The 6,738-nt window shown below is 46.0% G+C and overlaps 1 protein-coding gene across 6 annotated transcripts in view; it reads left to right on the top strand.

The window, feature by feature from the left end:
- The first annotated feature begins 3,990 nt into the window (after nucleotides 1–3,990).
- The window catches only part of SPATS2L (spermatogenesis associated serine rich 2 like), a 78,786-nt gene continuing 76,038 nt past the window's right edge, over nucleotides 3,991–6,738 (top strand). For 3 of the 6 annotated variants that reach the window (XM_038141841.1, XM_038141846.1, XM_038141845.1), the window contains exon 1: nucleotides 3,996–4,083. The gene's annotated coding sequence lies outside the window, so the exon portion shown is untranslated. Of the gene's footprint in view, nucleotides 4,084–4,659; nucleotides 4,691–6,738 lie in introns of those variants that run through there. The other 3 variants (XM_038141844.1, XM_038141842.1, XM_038141843.1) reach the window with 3 other exon arrangements.

The following is a 6,738-nucleotide window of genomic DNA, read 5'->3' as shown; positions in this document are numbered from 1 at the left end:
TAGTCAGTGCATTGGGCAGGACTCAGAAAACCTGCACTTTATTTCTGCAGCTGAGAAGTTCTCTGCACCATTTCTTTCTTTGCTACTGTCTCTTATGTGTAGTCAGGAAAAACAGCAGTGACCTGCTTCAGGCAGTACCTTAAAACTGATTGCCAAGCAGCAGTCCAAGAGGATGTGGTGTTACTGATGCAACGGAAGCGTTGGAGTCTGTCAGTCTTGTGGGAGCAGTAGGTGTGTGAAGGAGATGAGATAAAATATATCCCTATGTAATTGTACTATTACCTTTGCTTTCAGTTGGCTCCTCTTCCATCCCTAGCCACAAGATTAATCAAGTAGGACCAGATATTGAACCCATATCATATGTGAGGAGTGTTTTTCCCCTTCAAAAATAGTGACTTTACCAAGGCTGTGTTGTGACATCCCTCTGGATTACTGCAGCTCATTATCTGATGTTAGAGTATGACATATTGCTTTTAAAAGTCCTTTTCATGACAGGTCACCAGCTGCTGGAGCTTTAATAACAACTGGATCTCAGTTAAAAATCTTTAAAGAACGAGGGGTGTGATGTGGTATTTTGGTATTTTTAACCCAGGTCATTTCAGCGGTCTGGACTGTGGGAAGGTTTCAAAAACTGGATAGAATAATAGATTACAGTGCCAGGATGGAGTCAGGGAGGCTGCAAGTGAACAAGAAATCATTCAGACACCTTTCCTGCCACAGTTACTACATTGTACAGTTACACCTGGAGTATCTCTTAATCTTTGTCATATACGCTGAGGGCTGGAAATTCCTTCCTTTCTTTGCAGATGGCAAACTGAGGCCAAGAGAAATCAAATGAGTTGTCTGGAATCACATCAGAAATATGACCATGGTTGTGCAGGAAATAAAGTGACCTAAGGATTTAATGCAAAATCCAAAGTTGGTGCTTTGAGCAGGTCATCTCACTTCTAATATAGCCCAAATGTTCTAGCTGGGATGCTTAATTGTTGTTGCTTATCATTTTACCTTTATCAATTACTAACCTCTACACAGAAAGTGAACCACTGCAACGTGTGTTAACCATAAGATTCATACTGCTATTTGGCATAAACAGAAGATGGGAAGTAAACTCTGGGCAGCTGGTGTCCTCTTTTGCAAATTTAAGCTCAGCATACAGTCAAATATGATGCAAGTCAATGCAGATTTGCACATTTGCTGCAAAAAATTAAAAAGCTGGTGGAGTAATGCTAAAATTCTTTCAATGATGCTGTAGAATCTGTGTCACCTTGTCTGTAGATCGCCTCCTAGATATTGGCCCATTATTCCCTAGGAAAAAAAAGGTTGGCAGATGTTGCATCAGTCTCTGCATGAGGAGCTCCTGTTGCCTGAAGATTTGTTTGAGGCAGCCATTCATGACCCCCACAGCAAAACATACATTATCCCTTTTATGTTCCCATTTCAGCCTCCACTTTCAGTTGCTGTGGATGGCAATTTCCTTGTGCCAGCTTTTGCATGCACCTGAAAGCTTCCCAAAGCTGTTATTCCTCTTCTGTTTGCTTACAGCTGTCTAGTACTTAGTGTTTTTTTTTTTTTTCACTTGTGTTTAGAACCCAGAAAACTCCCCCACAAAACTGTCCATACACACCATTTCTCACAAGAACAGTAGATAAAAAAAACCCTCATTAATTCATTTCAGTGTACACAGAGTATAAAAACTCTATTGGAAAATACATTAAGAAGTAGACCACTTAACTTTTGCTTAACTTCTCTAAATAGATTTACAGTTCATCTTAAACAATTAACTTTAAGTCACTACTTTTTCAAAAGCCAGAAGTAAAGATCTGGAATGAAGTTTCAGTTCAGGTTTTTCTTCCTGCCACGCTGTCACACAAAAACCCTAAGCTATTTCTGGCTGTTCTTATTTTTAGATTGTTCTTCATATACCATTTACCGTCATTGAAATTAATGAGAAAATAAAAGGAGTGACCTTTGGCTAGGCACATACAGTTTATGCATGAGCTAAACAGCAGGATCCTTTTTCATTCTTCTTTTTCCCACATTCTCTTTCTCCCTGCTCTCCCTCATCCAAATATAATTTGTAAAGCCTTTAGAGCCTTTCATCCTGTGTGTTTCCGCTGTGTTCCTTTAGATGAATCTCAGGTCCCTGATTCACATCTATTCTCTTGTGCTGAAAGGTCAGTGGCACCCTTGTTTTATGAACATAATCTACCATTCTCCTGAACTTCAGAATCATTTCCAAAACTCCCAGGCAAAATTCATACCGCTCAGGGTGCAAACCAATGTTGGCATTACTGTAAAGAGCATTCTCCCTACACGAATACAAGCCTGGACATTCCAAGTTACGTTGTTTAAAATAAATGAGCATTTACTGAAGATCTGAATATTTTAAAAGACATTATTTCAATTGCAGGCATAATTCTCAACCTGTGGCCTCACCGTACCATTGACTGTGTAATTCATGCCCAGCATTCTGCAGCAGGACGAGTGTATTTGACAGACTCCACAAAGGCACCGTGCCTGAGCAGAGTAGAAAGCACCCGGTGAGGTTTCCTGGGGCACAGCTGTCACAGCGAGCCTTGCATTGTCCCACTGCAGTGGTTCCCTGCCAGGAGGAAAAGCTGCCAGCTCTGCCTGGTTTGCAGGGTGGATTGGAAAGGTTCTCATTATAAATTGCACCTTGAATGATTTTCAGTGCAGCAGTTTCAGAATCCTTGGTTGAAAACAGTAAGGCTCGAGTGTTGCCTTCAAACTGTGAGGGTCAAAGTTCCTTTCCTGGCTGAGGGGAGGGAGTCAAGTAGAGGTGTGGTGTGACCAAAAAAGTGCTAGCTGGAAAAGAGGTACGCAACCATTCTGAGAGGGAATACCATGATTTTCAGTACTTGTGGCAATCATTGCTAACAAAAATGAGAACTGATATGTGTTTGGGTTAAGGGAAATGCTTATGATAGTGTAAGACACCAATGCTGACAGTAAATCTGGTTTGTAGTTCTTTATGGAATTTTTTTGGGGGGGGGTCAGGTTTGGTTTGGTTTTGGTGGTTTTTGTTTGGTGGTTTTTTTTGGTTGGTTGGTTTTTTGTTCCAAGTGTATGGTTGTACCTCCGCATTCTAGTGTTTAAATCTAAGTGGATAGTTATTGATTGCTTCTTAATCTTTGTTTTAATAATCCTGACTGTATTTTATTTGCACCTTTTAGGTGGTATTTTAAAACACTGATTACTGAAAAACTTGGGGTAAATTTTTATATTCTCATCGTTTGCCATGAGTATTCATAGAGATTTACAGCATCACAGAATGGGTAAGGTTGGAAGAGATCACCACGGGTCATCTGGGCCAGCCTCCCTGCTCAAGCAGGGTTATCCCAGAGCACAAGGGAGAGGACTGTGTTTAGATGGTTCTTGAGTAGCTCCCAAAAGAGAAATTCTACAGCCTCTGGGCAACTGCTTCCCATGCATGGTCACTGTAAAGAAGTTCTTTCTCATGTGGAACTTCTGTGCATCAGTTTCTGCTCGGTGCCTCTTGTGCTCAGCATCACAGAGAAGAGCCTGATCCATTCTCAGAGCACACACCCCCTCCTCCTTTACATATTTATACACATTAATCAAGTCCCCTCTCGGTCATCTCTTCTCGAGGCTGAAATTCATCTGCTGGCCGTGACTGATGTCGCCTGTTTACTTTCACTTACGAAGAAGTTCATAAGTGCATAGTTCCTTACATGGGGCCCAGCGCTGTCCTTACGCGTCGAGGGTGCGTGGCAAGCGGAGTACACGTAAATCATGTGCCCGCCGCCGAAGCCAACGCCTGGGGCCGGGGGGCCGCTCTCCGCCCCTCACAGCTCCCCCGGCCCGGCACGCAGAGCGCCCTGGACGCGCGCAGCGCTGCGGAGGCGACGCGTCCGGCGGCCTCGCCCCGGGCCCGTCCCGCCGCTCCCGCCCGGCGGCGCCCGGCTCCGAGCCCAGCCCGGGGCGGGCCGGGGGCGGTGCTGGCGCGCGGGGCGGGGCGCGAGGCGTGTCGGCGGGAGGGCGGCGGTGCCACGGCCGCCACCGGCCCCAGCCCCTCCTCGGCCTCCGCCGCGGCCGCACCAGGTAAGGCGCCGCCGCCGCCTCCCCTCAGCAGCACCTGCGCGGGGCGGCGGGGGACCGCCGGGAGTTTCGTGCCGAGGGGTGCCGGGGAGGGAGGGGTGCGGCTGCCGCGGTGCCCCACCCGTTGCTCTGTCGCTTCGGATCCCGGCGCCGAGCCCCGGCTGCGGGTGGGCCCCTCCTGGCGGCTCGGGGACCACAGCCAGGCCGGGCCCGTTCCCTGGACCCCGCCTGGCGTGCGCCGGGACACGCTCCGCCGGCGCCCGGGAGCCGCTCGCCGCCGCTCCCTCGGCCGCCGTTCCGCCAGCCATCGGCGCCTCCGGAGCCGAAGCGGGGCCGGGCTGGGCTCTTCAAGGCTATTCGGTAACAGCCTCGGCCATAAATGATTAACTGCGCGCCCGGGGAGCCGGGTGTCGCCGAGCGTGGCCGCCCGTGCCCGGCGCGCTGAGCCAGCGGAGCGGTCGGTCCCGAACCGCCGCCGGGGGCTCTGGCAGGGCTGTGAACGCCGCTGCCAGCGCTGCCACACCGCAAGGTAGGCACGGAGCTTGCTGTGCCTCAGCTGCTGTTACAGCGTAAATCCACCCATTTGGCGTTCTTTTTGATCTCTGCCAAGGTAAAAGACCGCCAAGATGATAGGGTTTTTTTTGTAACTGATTTTGTGTTTGGTTTAGGGTTTGTTGGGTTTTTTCAAGTCTTTGTTGTGTTTTTTACTGTGCATAAAAAAATTAGTAGGTACGGAATTCGTTGATAAGCAGTGGCAGCTGGCAGTACTCTTATTCTCTATCAGAATGCAATGCCTCCTTTGTTGAGCTGTAAATTAATAGTGTAAGCTCCTTCCCCACCCTCAGCCTCATCACTTGGAGATGTGAATCGCTTGTACTACCAGATTTGTTTCCTTTAGGAAAACTAAGAGGCACCACAGAAAATCCGTCTGTTTCATTCCAGGTCACATTCCACTGGATTGATTTGGTTGATTTCAGCTTGAAAATGTGCTTCAAGGCAACTAATGATCTTCTGTGGGAATTTTTTTTTTGTTAACCTTTAAATTTGAATTACCAGTGTATGCAAGAGGTTTTTTCCTTCTGTTTCTTTGAGCTCTTGATGCAGTTATAAAGTATTTTCCAAAGCATGATGATTCAAGAAGGTAAACTAAAAACTTCCTACACAGAAAGTGGAAAAGGCTGCTGCATGTAGAATGTCAGGTTAACTAGGAATGTATTTGCACTGTCAATGAAAGAAATCCTGGGTGGCAACCTGTTGAATGCCACTAACTAGAGTCTTCAGGCTGCTGTGAGCAGGACACCGTGCCCTTGCCGCAATTGTTTCTGTGAATGCAGTCAAACTGTGCAAATGCAGAATGATTTCCAGGTCAGAACAGGGTGATGAATTTAGTGAGGCGCCATCACAAACTGCTGGAGCCGAACACTAGTGCTAGGCTGTGAATGTTCTCCCACTAATTGTGCTAGGAGAGTGGAAGGAGTTTGGCCCTTTGAGAACAACAGGATCTGTTAAATGTAATGAGACACTAATCAAGATAAGGCTTGTACTGTGTCAGGTGCTGTATAACTGTGTGAGGAGGTAAGGTCATAACTCCGGGAAATTTACTCCATAAAAAAGTGCTATGATTAAGATGAATTAAACTAAGTACCCTTCAAAATGTCCTCAGGGTTATCTTTAAGTGAAGGGTCTGTTTCCACAGTCCTTATGCCCAGGCAGATGCCTGAGAAGAAATGTGCTTGAGAATTATTGTTTTGTCTGACATACCGTGAAGAGCCTAAAAACTGTACACGAGCATCTTTCTGTGTTGAGAGAGGTTTGGTTCCGAATGTAGACTGGTTATTCTTGTCTAGTCCTTCTTGCTCAAAGAAATGGAAATGAGACCATGTCAGGACACTTCCTGCTGTTTCCCAAATTTTAAGGAAATGCTTGTCTGGAACTGAAATTGATTCAGGCCTGTTTTTAAGAGAAAGTATAAAGTTTCCAGTGGCCTACAGTGTGTTTTATATTTTCTTCACATTTTTCTCTAGCAATCATGGAAGTACCAAACCTGTGCCTGTCAGCAATTGTAGACAGCCTGTATTTTGCATTAATTCTCACAAACTGTTACGTTTGTGTACTTGTTTACCCACACACATGGCCTCTGTTGTCATTCTAAAGGACTGTGTTTCCTGGTGTGTTTTCAGAGGTCACGTCTTAGACGTCTTTAGACACTGTTAGCAACGTTAGTCATGCAGAATAGGAAAAATCCCACCTCAGTCATGTTCTCAAAACAATCTGCTGTGGTGCTTTACAAATATAAAGGAAAGGTCAAACTCCACTTTTCACTGTGCACTGGAGGATAAAAGTAAAGCTGTCTAATGACTTGGAGCAGAACACCAAAGGGCAGTGAGACTTTGCACGAAGATCTAGGGAAGAAAAATAACAGTTAACTGTTAATTGTAGTTGATTTGTAGCTAATATCAAGGATTTTATTGTCCATGTTGCTCTTGAGAATATGGCTCCTGTCTGGTGCTGCTTGTTACTCTGTGTTTTTCTGCGCTGTTCTAGTGCTTCAGTTTTTCTCTTCCTCCTGCCTTCCTTCCTCAGATGTGTCACCAGCTTTCTCACAGCTTTCTTCTTCTAGTATAAAAAGAAACAGTAGTGAAGTACTTTATTTTAGAC

Source organism: Motacilla alba, chromosome 7 (assembly GCF_015832195.1).
Source record: "Motacilla alba alba isolate MOTALB_02 chromosome 7, Motacilla_alba_V1.0_pri, whole genome shotgun sequence".
Lineage (NCBI taxonomy): Eukaryota > Metazoa > Chordata > Aves > Passeriformes > Motacillidae > Motacilla > Motacilla alba.
This window is presented reverse-complemented; position numbering and strand designations above follow the sequence as displayed.